General features: G+C 37.0%; 1 long non-coding RNA gene across 3 annotated transcripts; it reads left to right on the top strand.

The window, feature by feature from the left end:
• The first annotated feature begins 4,345 nt into the window (after positions 1 to 4,345).
• On the top strand, positions 4,346 to 13,534 carry LOC118487180. Of its 3 annotated transcripts, none has more exons than XR_004880662.1 (6): positions 4,346 to 4,495; positions 4,972 to 5,025; positions 5,508 to 5,560; positions 7,571 to 7,657; positions 11,205 to 11,258; positions 13,362 to 13,534. It is a non-coding gene; the product is annotated as an uncharacterized LOC118487180 (long non-coding RNA). The 3 variants fall into 3 exon arrangements; XR_004880663.1 differs by lacking the exon at positions 13,362 to 13,534 and adding an exon at positions 12,969 to 12,997; XR_004880664.1 differs by lacking the exon at positions 5,508 to 5,560.
• The last annotated feature ends 8,886 nt before the right edge of the window (positions 13,535 to 22,420 follow it).

Genomic DNA, 22,420 nt, shown 5'->3' with positions numbered 1-22,420 from the left:
GGCCAACGGGCAATATTTGTGATTATTAAAATCCATTATTCCTTATATAAATAATAATTTTGCATATCTTAAACAAATCCTTTGCATGGACTCGACGTACACTTGTATGGCCTGAAGAGACTTATATATCTTATATACTAGGTTAGAACCCCGTGTATTACACGGGTTGAATAAATGTAATTTTTACGAAATATTAAAATAATTCATATAAATAATAATTTTTTTAATAATGAAATCAAAAAGATTATTATTATTATTAATATAACATCTAATACAAATATTTAATAGTTTTGTTATACTAATATAAATAAATTAATAGTGGTTTATCTATTTATTTATTATGATTGTAAAACAATATATGTATTAAATTAATCGTTCAACTTGGTTATGTTTTAATTATTTATTATGATTGTAAAACAATATATGTATTAAATTAATCGTTCGATCAACTTGGTTATGTTTTAAAGTGATTTTCGTAAATTGAAATTATAAACTTATTTTTACTATATAATATCTAACTTATAAACATAAAACTCTACATATCTATACTATATAATAAAAGAAACCTGTTTTGGGACACTTGTCATTCTCTCATTTAATTGATTAAAATTATTAATAATACTAAAAATAATAATATAGTTGCTTTCAAAATTCAAATTCCATTATTCCTTATCCGTTCACCAAAACAAACTAATATTAATATTTTTCCATTACTTTTAATACATATTTTAATAAATTATATATATTCACGATTAATCTGAGTGATAAAAGTTGTTTGTTTGTAAAATACAATAAGATAAGTAGGTGTACGTGATAATTATCACGTTAGTTTGTAATATTTTACTCATAGTAATTAATGTCACTAAATATTAAAAAGGTTAAAAGTTCATAAAATTGATAAGGTTATCTAAAATCTAATCTAATATAATAATATAAAATGCCGACATTTAATTTAAAGAATCTTAACCCACTATAGAATTTTTCTTCTTAATTTTCTACTTCAAATTGAATAAACTAACCTACATTCGGTTTTGGTTAAGAAGGTATGTTTTTCTCTCTCAATGTTTTTCATCGCAAATGAGATTATTAATTCTTTCAATGATTTTTTTAACATTGTTTATTTATTACATGTAATATAAAGGGTAGAACACGAATATCTATTACTTAAAGAGTTTGCAGATGGAAATTGGTGATTTTCTATCCAATAGTGTGTTTAAACCAACTAGTGATGTTTAGGAGATAATAGAAGTAAATATATATATATTTTTTAATTTAGTTGGTTGTATGTTGATTAAATAATCTATATCTATACTATATGATAAAAGAAACCTGTTTTGAGACACTTGTCATTCTCTCATTTAATTGATTAAAATTATTAATAATACTAAAAATAATAATATTTAATCTAAATTAATACAAATTCTCATTATTAATAATATTTAATCAAATCTAAAATCTAATCTAATACAAATTTTTATTATCAATAATATTTAATCAAATCTAATAAGAATTCATACGAATTCCAAAGTTGATATTAACTTTCAAATAATTAAAAAAATATCCGCCTAACATCACAAATGTTTCTGTTAAATTCGATTAATTAATTTGTTCAACAATCACTATTATCTTTATCATTCAGTACGGTTAACCGATTTATCATAATACAACCTCGCACCTATTCAATCATATGATTTTTCAATCTTATATTAACTAAATAAATAAAGATTAATATTCAATCTTATCCTATTTTAAATATAAAAAAATCCGTTAGTTCAGATTAATATTCAATCTTATCCTACTTTAAATATGAAAAAAAATCCGTTAGTTTTTTTAAATATATTTTTTTATTTGGTATATAAAATCATATTTATTCAACCCATGTAATACACGGGGGTTTTTAAAAATATAACTTTTTTTATTATTTGGTAAACAATGTTACATTTATTCAACCCGTGTAATACAATGGTTTTAAAGATATAATTTTTTTATTATTTGATATATATAATATTACATTTATTCAACCCGTACAATACATATGGTTCTTATAGATATAACTTATTTTATTATTTAATATATAAAATTACATTTAATTCAACCCGTGCAATAAAGGAGGCTTTTAAAAAGATAATGTTTTATTATTTGGTATATAAAATTCATTTATTCAACCTGTGTAATACACGGGGTGATAACCTAGTTAAATAAAATAAAGTATGTCATATCCTTTTATCTTATCAATTGTTATTATGGATTATAATTATTATATTATTATAATTATATTTTTGGTAATTATCTTTTAATTGATATTAATTATTTATAAAAAAAATAGATGGCTTCAATGAATGACATGTGTCCTTCCAATGGTTTCTTTTATTATATAGTACTAGCGGTAAGACCCGTGTGCAAACACGGGTCGTTTCTTAGAAAACCATGCATAATACATTAAACAACGAATCACTATATATTTTTTGGAAGTGAAATACTTTCCCGAATGTTCATATCTGTTGGAAATGTGGTTATTAAACTTCGACACAGAAGCTGTGAAACATCAAATGAATATACTAACAAACTTAAAATTTTTACTTTGAAAAAAATCAATACATGCAATACAACTTGACTTTCAACAATACAACTTGACTTTCAACAAACATTAACTACGATTAAACATCCTAATAAACTCCTAACATCTGCAATTAGCCTAAGCACTGTTACATTGTTAACCTCTGTTGAGCAGCATCTGTTGAATATCATATGTTTGTCTTTAAGATCTGTTGAGCCATAGCAGACCTTTGCTTCTTCAGATTTTGTCTTCTAGAGCTCTGTCATGATCAGTTGTAAATCCCTAGAATTGAAACGCAGCTAAATAAAATTCATGCATGACTAAAGAAATGATATACTTTTCTATATAAACATAATATATAACGATTAACGAATAACGCCTACCTAACTTTCGATAAGAATGACCAAAAAGAAAAACTCTTATTAAAAGAGTAAACCACTCTTTTAATGGTTCAAAAGTCTGTTTGACCAAAGTCAAACAACTGTTGTAACTCAACAGTGGTTTCAAACCACCGTTTAACCCAACAGTGGTTGAAACTGCTTTAACTCAACAGTGGTTTCAAACCACTGTTTTAACCCAACAGTGGTTGAAACCAGTGTTTTCTCCACAAAAAAAAAAAAAAAAACTTTTTTAACCCAATAGTGGTTTCAAACATTTGTTTTCATCTATCTTTTGACCCAACAGTGGTTTCAATAGTGTTTTCAAAACACTGTTTTAACCCAAAACAATGGGTTCACTTTTTATCCACCAAAACAATGTTTTAACCCAACAGTAGTGCTAGTATATGTATATTATTATTCCGTTCTCACCAGTTTGAAACCTGTTGTGCAGAACGAACAGTCTATCAGAGATGTCTTTTAATTATTTTCAGCTCTAAAATGTTTAAATGAATTATTATTTCTCTACTCTACAGCGTTGGTGAATTATTATTTCTCACAATGCGATCTAATCTAAGAAAACCTTACCTGGATTAGAAGCATTACAATTGCAAAGATGACCTTTATATGGGTTGTTTATCAGCCTTCACTTTTTATATTTTTGACTGAAAAATTAAAATTAAAATTAGAAAGAAATACGTAGGTACTATAAAATAATGTAAAGTAATGCCAAGATATCTATACCGCCTCAATGTCCTCTCACATATGTCTGAGCTTTACATTAAAAAGTGCCAACATTCATCCATATCTTCGACACAAATTGTGGCTGACTTAATCCCCTGCAACACCCGCAGAAGCATAAAAGCTTAAAACATTGAGAACGCTTCACCAAATGTAATTACATGGCTTTGAAGAGGAAGACATTGAGAACGCTTCACCAAATCTAATTACATGGGTTAAAACTGTCAACTGAATATCGCTTTGATTTTCTAAGAACCTTATTAACCTAACTAATACCAACTATGTTTAGCGTAAACTGATAATCTCTATAAGTCATTACACCCCAGTCATGATGTTAAGTCATATACTTTGGTAATATACCCACTTGAATCCAAAAAATGAAATCAACATAGATACAAACTCTATTTTCTAAACAAATTTGAGTACCTGATTAGTGAAACGTTTGGATGAGAATATGATTGATCTAGAAGTGCGATAAGAATATAACATATCCAAGTGTCAGCCCTAGTGTAACACCCCAAAAATTATTTATTAGACATAAGTTAAAGTGTAATAATAAAAGGGTAGTATATATATAAAATAATTAAGTGATTAAAATGGAGGGACTAAAGATGTAAATGCCCAAATTTAAGTTAGTAAAAATGCAAAAGGGTAAAAACCCACACACAATTCGTGTGTGGGGATTCTGGACGATCGACAGGAGAGGAGCAAAAGGGGGTGAAAACCCTAACTCTACAAATCCTCAAGAATTGCTAGAAATCTGAAGAAATCGAAAGTATAATCAGCCAATTCTAAGCTCCTACACCTGTTCTTCGAAGTGGTGAGTTCAATTTTGTGATTTTCTGAATCATATGAAGTGGGTCTTAACCCAAGCATGAATGCATGACATAAAATTAGTGAAATTTAGTTAGGGTTAAGGAATAGGATAAGAATTATGGCAGAATTTATGTTTGATTTTGGATGGGTTGTTGTGATTTTAGCAAAAACCCGTTTGCTAAGAAGCTAGTAAGTGTAGGATGATGAAATAAGATTTTACAACTAGAATTTTAATTATGAGCTTGATGTGATACATGAATGATAAATAAAAATCGATGTAGGATGAAATAGTTATGTAAATTCGAATAAATATGAATGTTGTATGATGATGAACTAGTAGGACTGTGCTTTATAGTCTTGTACCGTACACCATGATTAAGATGCCTACAAGGTGTTTGATGAAATGCTTAAGAGATAAATGTATGTGTGATATGGGAAAATGGCTGAAGACTAAGTAAATGAATGAATGTTGTAATGTAGGTGTGAAGGAAGAAGGTACAAGCACTAGGAAAACGGGAAGCACGCAAGATCGAGGTATGTTCCGTTGCATACAAATACTTGTTTAAATTTTTATTAATTTTAATGCAAAACAATCCTTGATACGATAATTATGGTGATTAGTGAGTAGATAGCAAATCCCTTGTGGATTTGGTTATGCTAACGAAAGTTGTGTTAAGCTATGCAAGTTGACCGGTTCAAGTTGAATCGTGTCGAGTAAGAATGTGTACCATCCGTTTAGAACGGGTGGTCGTGAATGCCAATACAAATGAATGATGTTCAATCCGTTATACGGATGAAACGAAAGATTTATGTTGAAAGCAATTGACCCTATGTCACCGGGTCGTAAGTGGTATGCTTAAATCTCGTTATGAGTATATATATGTCATTCCCATTTAATACGGAATCGAATGCATAAAAAGAAATGAAAGTATGTAAGCGAATGGAACTAAATGAATGGTATTGTAAGCGTAACCAGTATTATAACTAACTTTTTAAAGTTTTGTTGTTGAATGTAGGTAAATCCTCAATTTAAGGCGATTTGGAGAATTGGAGCGAGCATGTGTTCATGGTAAGTATACCAAGCGCTTCCGCTAGTTCGCACAAACGTTTTGGGTCAAAACTTCTATTTTGTACAAGTTGTTAGTAGGCATACATTTTAACTCTTGATGTCTTGGTTTTTCTTTTAGTAAGTGTCAGGTTGAATAAATTGTAGAATGGCGTTTGTTTTACTTATGTTTAAAAACAGGGGAATGTCCGTTTTACGGACGGGTCATGCCCAAATTTTGTTAAAATCATGTGTTAATGGTATTAGCGTTTTTACCCTTTAAGTTGTGAAAGAGTTGTACATTTTAAAAGTTTATGTTTCTAGCGTCTTTTGGATGTCTTTTCTTCTAGACGCAAATACGGACGTTACAAGTTGGTATCAGAGCCGAGGTTTGAGGGATTCGAGCATATAAGGTGATGCTTGAACTCAAACTGACGGCTCATTCGAAAGTATGCTCGCTCCAAGATCGCCAACGAGGTAACAATTTAAGTTCATGATAATTACTAGTGTGTGTAATGTGCTTGTGATATAAAGTTAAGATAAGTATGTGAGGGAATATTTATGGAGGGCGAAACGACAAATTCCAGGGACCGTACGGCTGGAAACGGACCCGAAAAAGAGTTAAAACACTTAAAAACGGAAGCAGTAGCGGATTAACATACGGCAGGCCGTCGCTGACGGCTGGATGCCCGTCGCCGACGCCACCCCTCCTAGGGTCGACGCCCTATTTGTCTGTCGACGAAAACAAGTGGCCGACGCCGCTTTCTGATGCCCGTCGCCGACAGATCCTCTAGCCGTCGCCGACGGGTTGTGCAAATCCGGTCCACAAATCTTCCATGTTTTTCACGTTTTAGCCAAACGTACTCCCCGAAAGCCTGGTTCACGGCCCCGTTGAGCCCTTATGGGACAAATTAAGTCATGAAAGGATAAAAGAAAATTTGTGGTAACGGAAAATGTTGTTTTTCACACATAAAAGTTACTGGGTTGTTCGAAAGCTTAATTAATGATTACGTAGGGTCCATGTAAGGCCTAATAAGCTATATGTAATCACAAATAGTGGTTAAGAAGGAATGAAATTGTAAAAGTTGAAAGTAACGTGTCAAATGGTACTAAGTGAATGATGAAGGTTTAAAAAGGGGAGTAAAAGTTTAAAATATAAGAATGCGAACGAAGTAATTATGGGCTAATGAACTATGATGTATAGAAGCTTGTGAATTATGATTTAAGTTCCCATACTTCTCAGAAATACCCGTTTTATGTTCTTGTCAAGTTATGAAGATCGTCGGCGATAAAGTAAAATTTATAAAAGTCGAATGTAACATATGGAATGGCATGAAATGAATGACGAATGTATAAAGTGGAGTTGGAATTCGTATGAAAATTTGGATGAAAGTATGCTTTGATAGAATCACGCATTAGAGACTTGTACCTTGTACATGAATGGTGTGATGCTTATGTGTATTTAATGATTTGTTTTGTTATGGTTAAGAGGCGAATATGTGCTAAATGTGAATCATATGAGCTTATTAGTAAAGGATATGTTGGAATTATGATATATAGTTACCTTAAATGATATTTGCTAATTGTAGAATAATGAAACATTAGCATGTAAAAGTACGTGTATGTGAATGTATATGTGTATTGTTTAGAGGATCACGTAAATTGTATATATCATACAATACGAGTATGAAATGCGTAGGATATTAATATTATGGACTACCATATTTATATGGATACATGTTCAAAAGTTTAAAGTGTGTAAGCAAGACAGTTGACTTTCTAAAAGTCAACAGCATAGGAATATTATAGAACGGCCATTAGACTCAAATGTAAAGTAAAGAGTTAATGTGTTATGTATTCAATGATTTATGTGTTATGCTTGATGATAGTTTAGATGTATGGATTGGAAATGAGATAACTATTAATAAACGTCTCATTTATATGAAATTTGACTAACGAAAGTCAATTAACGTGTGAATAGTTGTGTGTATGCTCACACAAGCTAACGATGTTACGAATGTAATAATATGTAAGGATGGAAATCTTGTCAATTGACTCAAGCATGGATGGCAAACAGGGTAAGAGGAAGCAATGAAGCAAGGATGAACATGGACGCTAAAGGTAAGTGATTTCGCCATCACTTCGAATTTATCCACATGAAGATGTATGCGTATTTGAACAGTCGAAAATTAAAGTGAAACGTATAAATAAATGAGAAATGTTAAGATACGTTTTGGTTGAAATGGTTGGCTTATGTTAAACCGGTAAGACCTCATTATAGGGGTAAACCGGTCATAGATTCTAGTTGAGAAGTTTTAAGGCGGAAATGAGAACTTGGTAATGTTAATGAAAGGTATGGAGAAAATGTTAGGTGAGGTATTAGCTAAAGACATTTTGTAAATATGTTGAATTGAAAGAAAGTACAACGCGTGATACAGTACTTATATACAATAAGTACTAAGTGGTGAATGACTTTAAAAGGTCAAATCATAGAAGGTCAGTAAATAATAATTATTTACAAATTTTGGAAATATTACGTAAGAAATGCAACGTGTAATGTAGGATACTCATTAGTAAGAGACATGCTAGAAAACGTAGGTGAATTAACACCAAATACGGTGAACGAACAAATGGAAATGGTATATTAAGAAATGGTCATGAATTGATCGAAGCTCGAGAAAAACACGAGAATCATCTCACTTATGTCCGGTCAAGCTAGCAAAAAGGGGTCGAACGATTCTTAAAGGATTGGATCAATATAAGAAAGAAAGATAAGAATGAAAAGTTTAAGTTTACGATTGAATGAGAATCAAACTTAAGAAAGAATGGTGGGAACACCACTAGAAATAGGATGTAGAGTGTCGCGTAGAGACGCGCTACATGAATTAGGACATGGAAATTAGTGCTAGGACCCAACACTTGAAGTTGAATGTAGAAGATTAATACGAAAATATATCATAAGAAATGACATGGTAAATGATACGACAGAAGAACGTAAGGTACGGATGAAAATGTTAGAATATGAGAAATGGATTCAAACCAGTAAAAAATGAAGAGTAATAAATTAAAAGTCCGAATCCGTAAGTGAAGACGGATTAAACAAGTGAGAATAAAAACTAAGTACCAAACTCAAATAAGTTATACGGGTCAAATGGCGATCGCCATTTGAACCCGGTATTTAATGTTCGGTTTGTCAAGTTTATTACTTATAGGTGAGCATAATGTATGGGCATGCTTTGTCACAGTTTGGAAAGCATTAACCGTCGCAAAGTATAAATAACGAGTCAAGAGTTTTGACCCGCCCCAGGTACGTATAAAAAGATTATATTTTTAATAGGAGCTTAGGGCTCGACTAGAGAATGATGTGTCAGAATAGGATAACTGATACCCATATGTAAGAATGCATTTACAATTAGACTTCCGAAAAGTCAAACGAAATAAATGAAGTCCTTGCAATTATGCAAGTATAAGGTACGAACGTGTACCTCGATGCGACCACAATAGGTAAGGGGGTGTTAGTCTGATCTTGAGAGTTCAAACTGCGAAAGTTGACGAAATAGCCAATAAAATGAAAGGATAGTATGTAAGAAATGGAATGCATGATATGTTTTAGCATGTACATAAAAAAATTGTGAAGGAGGCAATAGGCGAACAAACACCCTGTAGGACGCAATTATAAAAGGTTATGTACTAACTATTTATTTATAGATAAATATGATGGAATTCTTAGTGAGATGATAGTAATGAAGCTAGTGGAAGGATGCTCACGAGTGGGAGCATATTTCATGAATGAATGAGACCAATTCTGGTACAGAAGGTACATATAAAGAAGCGGATCTATCCGACACACGGATAACTAACTTATGCATTGAAGACGAGGTTAGTAAAATGTTTAGTTCTTGATTAATGATTAAGAATCCGTAGATTTATTTGTAAGAGTGAACAAAATGAACGGTAGAATGATTATGGTATGGTATACAATAATCGACCTGTAATGGTCAGCGTGAGGAGGTATGAATGTCATTGAGAGGGAGATCTAAAGGCCTTAAATGAAAGTTGAGCTGATTGGGTTAAACGTTCGTATTGTGCTCGTACACAACATACCTAGTTGTTATCATAAGTAGTTCATACCAGGAGCTAATAATAAAGTGTGCGAAGGATTAAATTTGAGGACTAAACTCAAACTTATAATTAGTTCGAGTTACGGTAGTAATAATAGAATGATGCTTTATACTCGTATTAAGTATGAAAAAGTGATTAGGAAGTGGGTAGCTTTGATTTAGTACAACTAAGTCATTAAATGTTTATAGAATACGTACAATGTTATGCTAAGCCCTCATACGAACAAGGAAGTAATTAGAAGAGCGTTAGTAATGGGATAATGGTGTTTGCTGATCATTACCACAATAATGGATTATATCATGTATGATACGTGAGTGTAATGAGATAAATCGATTTATTTTGTTAGCAAATGTATGAATATGTTATGCTAAATTAGAAAGATAGAAACAAGCCGTAAATATAGGCTTGTACGATCAATAGTATACATTTGAAATAAATATCAATGAACGAATCGCTAGTGATGATGTATGCTAGGAACTAGCATTATAAGGTGAAAACAACACTAATAAGAGCTTTGGATTAGAATCTGACTTATATGCGATTGTAAAAGTAATTTACTTAATTTAAGAACGGAGGGACAATGCGTACAAATATGTTTGTGCATAAATAAAACTTTTGCCAAGATCCCGAAGGCATCTAGGTTTGTAGTAAGCATCATGAGTGAATAGATGAAAAAGTAAGAGTAGAATTGGTCTAGTTGGAATGAGAAAGGTTTCGGGGACGAAACCTCTTTTAAGGGGGGTAGATTTGTAACACCCCAAAAATTATTTATTAGACATAAGTTAAAGTGTAATAATAAAAGGGTAGTATATATATAAAATAATTAAGTGATTAAAATGGAGGGACTAAAGATGTAAATACCTAAATTTAAGTTAGTAAAAATGCAAAAGGGTAAAAACCCACACACAATTCGTGTGTGGGGATTCTGGACGATCGGCAGGAGAGGAGCAAAATGGGGTGAAAACCCTAACTCTACAAATCCTCAAGAATTGCTAGAAATCTTAAGAAATCGAAAGTATAATCAGTCATTCTAAGCTCCTACACCTGTTCTTCGAAGTGGTGAGTTCAATTTTGTGATTTTCTGAATCATATGAAGTGGGTCTTAACCCAAGCATGAATGCATGACATAAAATTCGTGAAATTTAGTTAGGGTTAAGGAATAGGATAAGAATTATGGCAGAATTTATGTTTGATTTTGGATGGGTTGTTGTGATTTTAGCAAAAACCCGTTTGCTAAGAAGCTAGTAAGTGTAGGATGATGAAATAAGATTTTACAACTAGAATTTTGATTATGAGCTTGATGTGATACATGAATGATAAATAAAAATCGATGTAGGATGAAGTAGTTATGTAAATTCGAATAAATATGAATGTTATATGATGATGTACTAGTAAGAATGTGCTTTATAGTCTTATACCGTACACCATGATTAAGATGCCTACAAGGTGTTTGATGAAATGCTTAAGAGATAAATGTATGTGTGATATGGGAAAATGGCTGAATGAAATTAATTGACTAAGTAAATGAATGAATGTTGTAATGTAGGCGTGAAGGAAGAAGGTACAAGCTCTAGGAAAACGGGAAGCACGCAAGATCGAGGTATGTTCCGTTGCATACAAATCCTTGTTTAAATTTTTATTAATTTTAATGCAAAACAATCCTTGATACGATAATTATGGTGATTAGTGAGTAGATAGCAAATCCCTTGTGGATTTGGTTATGCTAACGAAAGTTGTGTTAAGCTATGCAAGTTGACCGGTTCAAGTTGAATCGTGTCGAGTAAGAATGTGTACCATCCGTTTAGAACGGGTGGTCATGAATGCCAATACAAATGAATGAAGTTCAATCCGTTATACGGATGAAATGAAAGATTTATGTTGAAAGCAATTGACCCTATGTCACCGGGTCGTAAGTGGTATGCTTAAATCTCGTTATGAGTATATATATGTCATTCCCATTAATACGGAATCGAATGCATAAAAAGAAACGAAAGTGTGACAACTCGAGTTTTCGACCTTCACTTTCACATTAAATGCACGTTGACTTTGACTGATTAGTTGTTTGACTTATTGACTTGTAACGTACACGTTGTGATATGATGTAATGTATTGTGGGTATTATATGTTTGTGTGTTAACGATATTATGTGAACCTGTTAGTACACACTTGAACTAGTTAAGTCTTGTAAAACCTTCACAAATCAACTTGACTAAACAGAATTTCATACTCGACGAATCAAGTATGATTCACCATAAGCAATCTCAACGAAACAAGAGGGTGATTCGTCAACCATAGCTCGACGAAACAGGATTTGTTTCGCCGAGCCCAGTTTCGCCAAGGCCCAGTTCAGGCCCAGTTCGTTAATTAGTGTATATTAGCGGGTAACGACTTCCATTTCACACTTTTGACAAGAACCAAAACCCTAGAGCTCCTTCTATTCTGTGTGACGGCAGTTTGAGATCCCCGAAGACAACCTTAGCGATCAACCCGTTATTTCTATTATCTCGGTTAGTGTGATTATTAAATTGGTTTCGTTGATGCTTTGATTTCTCGATATATGGATGTGTATGTTTGTCCGATCTCTGGAATGAATGTGTTGCGTGTTTGATGATGTTGATTGGATTAGGCATGATTAATCAATTACATAACTATATGCGGAATTTGATGTTGTATAGAGTATCATGGATCTTGCAACGGTGGTACATGTTAGTAAGAGATAGGACAAATTCTGATTAACCATCACACACTATCAGGTTTATTCTTATATGTATGATCTGATGATAAGGTTATGCGGGGTTGTTTGCAAACCGTTACGCTTAGGGTAAAAGCGGGGTATGTGATGATGATTCTGTGATTGATGATAACTGTATGATGATTGACGGCTGTTAGCATGTTTAGGGTTTCTGCAAATCGTAACTGATTATTTAACGTAACTGACGTAAATGACGAACGTGATTGGTTTGACGAAACAGAACTCTCGGCGAAACATGATGTGTTTCGCCAAGGGTGATCGACGAAACTGAACTCTAATTCGTCAAAGGCGGGATTGACGAAACAAGTTGTGTTTCGCCAAAGAGGTGATTCGCCAAAGTGTGTTTCGCCAACCCGTATACTTGCACAGTAACCTGACTTAACTCTGTTAGAAGTTAACTGAGACATTTAACTGCTGTTAAGTGATACGCATGACTTATATATGAATTCGAATGTGTACAATGTGCTATTTGGTGACTATCTATGCATTGTCCTTTGTGATTACACATATGTGTCAATTTCGTGAATATCAACTGATCAAATACATGTGAATACTTAGGACTTGACTGATTAAGTGTGTGCGAGTAGTTAATCTTACCGAGCAAACCAAGGTGAGTTCACTGCATTTCTCAAGCATGCGTCCCGGCGGTTTGGGACAACTAGTAAACGTTTGGAAAGGGTATCTTGGGTAAACAATGAAATTGGGTCTTGGTTATTGTACATGGAATCGATCATTACCAATGCTTGATTAGGGGCTGGACACACTCCAAGTTATTGAGGGACACACTTCCCGGATACATATGGGCACACTCCCTAGGGTATCTCAACAAGTTATAAACAACATCAAATCACAACGTTGAATTGATCTAACGTATATCTGGTAACAAAACATGATAACTAAACTTTGAACTCACCAGCGTCGTCTGACACACACTTGTCTGCATGCTTGCAGGTCGTTAGAATACGAGACATGGACTTGCTATCTGGGAGTGCTGGAGTGGTCATGGATCGAGGCTCTTGGATTAACTTATATTTGATACGTTGGTTTTGAGTATTATTAAGAAACGATTGTTAAACGATTTATTGCATGCTTCCGCTATACAACTCTTTGGGAATTAATATTATGTTGACATTTTCTATTGGTAATTAATGACATGTCTATTTAAATATTTACCATTGGTTCAATGTGATTGGTGGCTCAGACTCTGATGTGTAACACGCCTCGCGGAGTTCCCGCAGGTGGTAATTTGGGGGTGTTACAGTTTGGTATCAGAGCCACTGGTTATAGTGAACTAGGTTTTAAAACGTTTTACAAAACCAGACTATAACCAAATACCTTCGAAGAATCGATCATGACACTCAGCTCCAGATCGCAAGGTTCGTCTTCTGTTTAGTTTATGCATTACATCCTTAGTAGTCACACACTCATAGCTTGTATGACACGATATACTTGATACTAGGGAAACTTGATAGTGTGACACTACTCTTCGACTCATGTGAATAGTAAACCTATGACACCTTTCGTTGTGTAATGTGAACGGGGGAAACTTCGAGCGTAAGCTAAGAGGCACTGAGATAAGCATGCAAATTGCCTTATTATTATGGGTGCACACTTAATAATAACGTGGGGTGCATGCCAGTCCCAGTGAGGCTTATCGAGCGTGAGAAGGGTTCTGCCTTATTATGTGTAAACTTGGTAGTACGTAGATATAAACATGATATTTGACTTCCATCCCATTTCGATTTCTGAATCGGTTCATCTACATATATAGAATCATGAGTGGACGGGGACACGGACGTGGCAACATCAACATGACTCAGGCTGAGTTGACAGACTTAATCAACACCCGTGTGGCTGAGGCTTTAGCAGCCTATCAAGCTGGTATGGAATGTACCAAGTGCTTTTCCTCTTATATCGCGTACACGTCTTTTCACTCCTATAATGTGTTTCCTTTCGTCATTTAGGTCAGCAAGTGCAACCTCAACCCAGCCAGCCTGCGTGTACGTTCAAAATGTTTATGGACTGTAAGCCACAGACCTTCACCGGGACTGAAGGGGCTGTGGGACTTCTGAGATGGTTTGAGAAAGCAGAGTCCGTGTTTGCTATCTGTAACTGTCCCGCTGGGGACAGGGTGAAATATGCTGTGGGTACCTTGGCGGATGGTGCCCTAACGTGGTGGAATGCCCAAGTGCAGTTGTTGGGCATCGAGACAGCGAATGCCACAACTTGGGATGACTTTAAAGAACTGATCAGAGAGGAGTATTGTCCTCGGGATGAGGTCCAGAAGCTGGAAAACGAGTACTATGACTTGAAGATGGTTGGATCTGAAGTCGAAGCGTATGTGAAGCGATCGTATGAATTGGCGGACATGTGCCCGAACTTGTCCCGGCCTATGTCTCGGAGGATTGAGTTATTCATCAAGGGGTTGCCTCCGCGTGTGAAGAGTTTGGTCACTGCAGCCCATCTCAATGATTTGACACAGATTGTTCGATTGACCCACAAGATTGTGGATCAAGAGGTAGAGAGTAACTCGTTACCGCCGCGTGTTTCAACCACTACTGCTGCTGCACCCACTGCCACTGCGACCGCTAACGATAACAAAAGGAAGTGGAGTGACTATGATAAAGCATCTAGTGCGGGCCAGACTCAGAAAAGGCCAGACAACAATAACAATCGCAGCATCAGCCAGTCGTCTTCTGTCAATCAAGGCCATGGAAGTGGCCAAAGTCAGGGTTCGTATGCAGGGAGGAAGCCACGATGTAACAAATGTGGCTATCATCATTTCGGGCAGTGTGGACGGACATGTAACAGGTGTGGTAAGGCGGGCCACGAGGCCAAAGATTGTAGGGCCCCACAGCCCAAACATCAGCAGCAACAGAACCAGCAGAACCAGAGACAGCAGGGACAACCACCCCAGCAGAATCAGGGCTTCAGAAAGGGGTGCTATCAGTGTGGGGATGAGGGTCACTTTAAGCGGGATTGCCCTCAACTAAACCAGAACGCTAACGACAACAACCGCCCGAATAACAACAATGCTGGGAACAACAACAACAATGGCAACAATGGGGGTAATGGTGCTCGGGGCAGGGTGTTTCAGCTTGGGGCAGGGGATGCTAGGAATGACAGCAATGTTGTCACCGGTACGTTTCCTGTAAACAATCATATTGCTTCTGTGTTATTTGATTCTGGTGCCGATTGGAGTTACATGTCCCTAGAGTTTAGTCAACGATTGGGGATAACCCCAACGCCTTTAGAAGTTAAACAAGTAGTAGAACTAGCAGACGGTAAAACGATAGAAGCCTTGAATGTCCTTTTTGGATGCAAACTAGATCTCGTGGGTCAAGTGTTTGATATTGATCTACTTCCCGTTACGCTCGGTAGTTTCGACATAGTAGTAGGCATGGATTGGTTGTCTAAGCACCAAGCAGAGATTTTGTGTAAGGAGAAGGTTGTGCGTATCCCTCTCCCTGATGGGGAGTCATTATTAGTTCAAGGGCATCGTAGTGGGACGATGGTTGGTATTATCTCGGCTATGCATGCGCAGAGGTATCTACAAAAGGGGTATCCTGCAATGTTAGCTTTAGTTACAAACGCTCAGTCTGAGGAAAGAAGGATCGAGGATCTGCCAGTGGTGCGGGATTTCACTGATGTGTTCCCAGAGGAGTTACCAGGGTTACCTCCTCACCGTCAAGTAGAATTTCAGGTTGATCTGGCGCCAGGAGCGGCCCCAATTGCTCGAGCTCCATACCGGTTGGCTCCTGGGGAGCTACAGGAATTGTCTAATCAGCTACAGGAATTGTTGGATAGGGGTTTCATTCGACCCAGTTCTTCGCCTTGGGGAGCCCCAGTTCTGTTTGTAAAGAAGAAAGACGGGTCATTCCGTATGTGTATCGATTATCGGGAACTCAACAAGGTAACCATCAAGAACCGATATCCGTTACCACGCATCGACGACTTGTTTGACCAGCTGTAAGGGTCAAGTTTTTATTCAAAGATCGACTTAAGGTCGGGTTACCACCAGGTAAGGGTTAGAGAAGAGGATGTTCCCAAGACTGCTTTTCGAACGCGCTATGGACACTACGAGTTTTTAGTTATGCTGTTTGGATTGCCAAATGCGCCAGCGGTCTTCATGGATCTCATGAACCGCGTATGTAAGCCATATCTCGACGAGTTTGTTATAGTGTTTATCGACGACATCTTGGTTTATTCAAAGAACAAGGAGGATCACGAGCGTCACCTACGTCTCATCTTGGAACTTTTGAGAAGGGAACAGTTGTATGCGAAGTTTTCCAAGTGCGATTTCTGGATTCGGGAAGTGCATTTCCTTGGCCACGTCGTTAACGAAAAAGGGATACATGTAGATCCTGCAAAAGTGGACGCAGTTAAGAACTGGGCGGCACCAAAGACTCCTTCTGAGATGCGCCAATTTCTTGGTCTCGCTGGATACTATCGAAGGTTTATTAGAGATTTCTCGAAAATCGCGCAACCTCTCACATCACTGACACAGAAGAACACGGTATACTCTTGGGGAACGAAGCAGGAAGAGGCCTTCCAGTTGTTAAAGCAGAAACTTTGCAGTGCACCGATCTTGTCCTTGCCAGAGGGTACCGAAGATTTTGCGGTCTACTGTGATGCGTCGATTCAAGGTCTCGGCTGTGTATTAATGCAACGCGATAAGGTGATAGCCTATGCCTCGCGGAAGTTGAAGATTCACAAGAAAAATTACACGACACACGACTTGGAGTTAGGAGCGGTGGTATTTGCGTTGAAGATCTGGAGGCACTATCTGTACGGTACCAAATGCACCATTTACACCGACCATAGGAGTCTTCAGCATATCTTCGACCAGAGAGAGTTAAATATGCGGCAACGACGATGGGTTGAATTATTGAACGATTATGAGTGTGCCATCAAGTACCATCCGGGCAAAGCGAACGTCGTAGCTGACGCTCTCAGCAGAAAGAATAATGCACCTAGGCGCGTACGAGCGTTGCAACTCACGATCCAATCCAAACTTCCTTCCCAGATACGAAACGCCCAGTTAGAAGCGTTGAAATCAGAAAACGTTCAAGCTGAAGCTTTACGCGGCTCAAGGCAACGACTAGAACAAAAGGGAGACGGTGCTTACTACGTAACCGGACGCATCTGGGTTCCACTCTATGGTGACTTACGAGAACTTGTAATGGATGAGGCACATAAGTCACGTTACTCCGTACATCCTGGATCAGATAAGATGTACCACGACTTGAAAACTACATACTGGTGGCCTAGCATGAAAGCTCATATAGCAACTTACGTCAGTAAATGTTTGACTTGTGCTAAAGTCAAGGCGGAACATCAAAAGCCCTCAGGTCTACTGCAGCAACCAGAGATACCCACATGGAAGTGGGAACAGATCGCCATGGATTTCGTGACAGGACTACCAAGAACTCAGGCCGGAAACGATACCATTTGGGTGATTGTTGATCGTCTCACGAAGTCAGCACATTTCTTAGCAATCAAGGAGACAGACAAGTTCTCGCATCTAGCAGCGGTTTATCTTAAAGAGGTCGTCTCTAGGCATGGGGTACCAACTTCTATCATCTCAGATCGAGATCCACGTTTCACTTCTGAACTTTGGCAAGCAATGCATAAGTCGTTCGGTTCACGGCTTGACATGAGTACCGCTTATCACCCGCAGACGGATGGTCAAAGCGAGCGCACCATCCAAACGCTTGAAGACATGCTGCGGGCATGTGTAATCGATTTTGGGAAAGGATGGGAAAAGCACTTACCGTTGATAGAATTCTCCTACAACAACAGCTACCATACAAGTATTAAGGCAGCTCCGTTCGAAGCACTATACGGACGAAAATGCCGCTCACCTCTCTGTTGGCTTGAGGTGGGTGACAGTCAGATCACGGGCCCGGAGCTTGTGCTTGAAACATCGGAAAATATTGTCCGGATACGGGACCGTATGGCCGCAGCTCGCGACCGTCAGAAAAGCTACGCTGACAAGCGTAGTAAACCTCTGGAATTTGAAGTTAATGATCGCGTTATGTTAAAAGTCTCACCCTGGAAGGGTGTGGTGCGTTTTGGGAAACGCGGCAAACTAAACCCTCGTTACGTAGGACCCTTCAAAATTCTGGAACGAATTGGAAAGGTAGCTTACAGGTTGGAATTACCTGCTGAGTTGGGTAATGTTCATGATGTATTTCACGTGTCGCAGTTAAAGAAGTGTTTGGTTGAAGAAACACTAGTTGTACCATTTCAAGAGCTGAAAATAGATGACAAGTTACAGTTTGTCGAAGAACCAATTGAGATTATAGATCGGGAAGTTAAAGTGCGTAAGCATAGCCGTATACCCATTGTGAGAGTTCGTTGGAACTCAAGACGTGGTCCGGAGTTCACGTGGGAACGCGAGGACCAGATGGAACGTAAGTATCCACATTTGTTTCCTAAAGACAAGACCAAGCCTGGCAATCCTAGGTCTCATGTAACTAGTGAATTTCGGGACGAAATTCCCATTCAAGTTCGGGATGATGTGACACCCGCGGAAAATGCACAGTCATCCTGATTAGCATAGCATCGTGTTATGGATGGCTTATCAAATTTCAGGACGAAATTTCTTTCAAGTTGGGGATGATGTGACAACTCGAGTTTTCGACCTTCACTTTCACATTAAATGCACGTTGACTTTGACTGATTAGTTGTTTGACTTATTGACTTGTAACGTACACGTTGTGATATGATGTAATGTATTGTGGGTATTATATGTTTGTGTGTTAACGATATTATGTGAACCTGTTAGTACACACTTAAACTAGTTAAGTCTTGTAAAACCTTCACAAATCAACTTGACTAAACAGAATTTCATACTCGACGAATCAAGTATGATTCGCCATAAGCAATCTCAACGAAACAAGAGGGTGATTCGTCAACCATAGCTCGATGAAACAGGATTTGTTTCGCCGAGCCCAGTTTCGCCAAGGCCCAGTTCAGGCCCAGTTCGTTAATTAGTGTATATTAGCGGGTAACGACTTCCATTTCACACTTTTGACAAGAACCAAAACCCTAGAGCTCCTTCTATTCTGTGTGACGGCAGTTTGAGATCCCCGAAGACAACCTTAGCGATCAACCCGTTATTTCTATTATCTCGGTTAGTGTGATTATTAAATTGGTTTCGTTGATGCTTTGATTTCTCGATATATGGATGTGTATGTTTGTCCGATCTCTGGAATGAATGTGTTGCGTGTTTGATGATGTTGATTTGATTAGGCATGATTAATCAATTACATAACTATATGCGGAATTTGATGTTGTATAGAGTATCATGGATCTTGCAATGGTGGTACATGTTAGTAAGAGATAGGACAAATTCTGATTAATCATCACACACTATCAGGTTTATTCTTATATGTATGATCTGATGATAAGGTTATGCGGGGTTGTTTGCAAACCGTTACGCTTAGGGTAAAAGCGGGGTATGTGATGATGATTCTGTGATTGATGATAACTGTATGATGATTGACGGCTGTTAGCATGTTTAGGGTTTCTGCAAATCGTAACTGATTATTTAACGTAACTGACGTAACTGACGAACGTGATTGGTTTGACGAAACATAACTCTCGGCAAAACATGATGTGTTTCGCCAAGGGTGATCGACGAAACTGAACTCTAATTCGTCAAAGGCGGGATTGACGAAACAAGTTGTGTTTCACCAAAGAGGTGATTCGCCAAAGTGTGTTTCGCCAACCCGTATACTTGCACAGTAACCTGACTTAACTCTGTTAGAAGTTAACTGAGACATTTAACTGCTGTTAAGTGATACGCATGACTTATATATGAATTCGAATGTGTACAATGTGCTATTTGGTGACTATCTATGCATTGTCCTTTGTGATTACACATATGTGTCAATTTCGTGAATATCAACTGATCAAATACATGTGAATACTTAGGACTTGACTGATTAAGTGTGTGCGAGTAGTTAATCTTACCGAGCAAACCAAGGTGAGTTCATTGCATTTCTCAAGCATGTGTCCCGGCGGTTTGGGACAACTAGTAAACGTTTGGAAAGGGTATCTTGGGTAAACAATGAAATTGGGTCTTGGTTATTGTACATGGAATCGATCATTACCAATGCTTGATTAGGGGCATTGGGGGCTGGACACACTTCCCGGATACATATGGGCACACTCCCTAGGGTATCTCAACAAGTTATAAACAGCATCAAATCACAACGTTGAATTGATCTAACGTATATCTGGTAACAAAACATGATAACTAAACTTTGAACTCACCAGCGTCGTCTGACACACACTTGTCTGCATGCTTGCAGGTCGTTAGAATACGAGACATGGACTTGCTATCTGGGAGTGCTGGAGTGGTCATGGATCGAGGCTCTTGGATTAACTTATATTTGATACGTTGGTTTTGAGTATTATTAAGAAACGATTGTTAAACGATATATTGCATGCTTCCGCTATACAACTCTTTGGGAATTAATATTATGTTGACATTTTCTATTGGTAATTAATGACATGTCTATTTAAATATTTACCATTGGTTCAATGTGATTGGTGGCTCAGACTCTGATGTGTAACACGCCTCGCGGAGTTCCCGCAGGTGGTAATTTGGGGGTGTTACAGAAAGTATGTAAGCGAATGGAACTAAATGAATGGTATTGTAAGCGTAACCAGTATTATAACCAACTTTTTAAAGTTTTGTTGTTGAATGTAGGTAAATCCTCAATTTAAGGCGACTTGGAGAATTGGAGCGAGCATGTGTTCATGGTAAGTATACCAAGCGCTTCCGCTAGTTCGCACAAACGTTTTGGGTCAAAACTTCTATTTTGTACAAGTTGTTAGTAGGCATACATTTTAACTCTTGATGTCTTGGTTTTTCTTTTAGTAAGTGTCAGGTTGAATAAATTGTAGAATGGCGTTTGTTTTACTTATGTTTAAAAACAGGGGAATGTCAGTTTTACGGACGGGTCATGCCCAAATTTTGTTAAAATCATGTGTTAATGGTATTGGCGTTTTTACCCTTTAAGTTGTGAAAGAGTTGTACATTTTAAAAGTTTATGTTTCTAGCGTCTTTTGGATGTCTTTTCTTCTAGACGCAAATACGGACGTTACACCTAGATCACCTCATCAGTTCCTAATTCTCTTTCCATTTCATTTAATAAACAAAAACAGTAAACCCTAGATATGTTTATTGTTTTATTTGTGCATTTTAAACTCAATTCAACATGTTTACCAAACATTATATTCGTTTTGAGCTTCAGTTTATTGTGGAAGAAGAGACAAGAAGACTGCCAAAGGAAAACGATTCAATCATTCATTTGGGAATGTGAGTTTTTCTAATACCTCATTTCAACATGTGGAGGAGCGGCGGCGACCGGAGAAGTGCCTCTGCAATACCTCTGTTATGGAGCGAGTCAGGCTCTCATTTGTTTCACACAAGTGTATCTGATATGAGTTACCAATCGAAGATGAAGAGTGTTCGGTTTATGGAGCAACCACAATCGAAGATGAAGAAGAAAGTAGTTACCAATCGAAGCCGTTTAACAATTGGGATTTTGCTTGCATTCTTCATCCTCACCAATTTCTGGATGCTTTCCTGGATCCAAGATTCGCCTCCTCCTTCTTCTCACACGGCAGCGGCAGCGGTAGTGGCTTGGACTGATTTAGGGCTCCGATTCCTCAAATTTGATTACCAAATCGATAAATAAGATACAAATTGGATATATTGTTACCAAATGCATAAATAAGATACAAATTCGAATGAGATAAGAGATACGTTTACCTTGCTTGAAACCCTAGACCAGACGGCTGGAGGCCATGGCTTGAAACCCTGATACTGAGAGCTTCTTTATTTGAAAATTATTAAGGCTCAGATCTGTAATTTGAAGATCAGAGAAGCATATGAAATCACAAAAAAAATGTAAGATATTATGAGAGAGAGTGATCAAAACCTGCATTTAGAGAGAGAGAGTTGAGAGAGAAATGGATTAGAGAGAGTAATT

Source organism: Helianthus annuus, chromosome 15, assembly GCF_002127325.2.
Source record: "Helianthus annuus cultivar XRQ/B chromosome 15, HanXRQr2.0-SUNRISE, whole genome shotgun sequence".
Taxonomy (NCBI): Eukaryota; Viridiplantae; Streptophyta; class Magnoliopsida; order Asterales; family Asteraceae; genus Helianthus; species Helianthus annuus.
The sequence above is the reverse complement of the archived record's forward strand: the minus strand, read 5'-3'. Positions and strand labels throughout refer to the sequence as shown.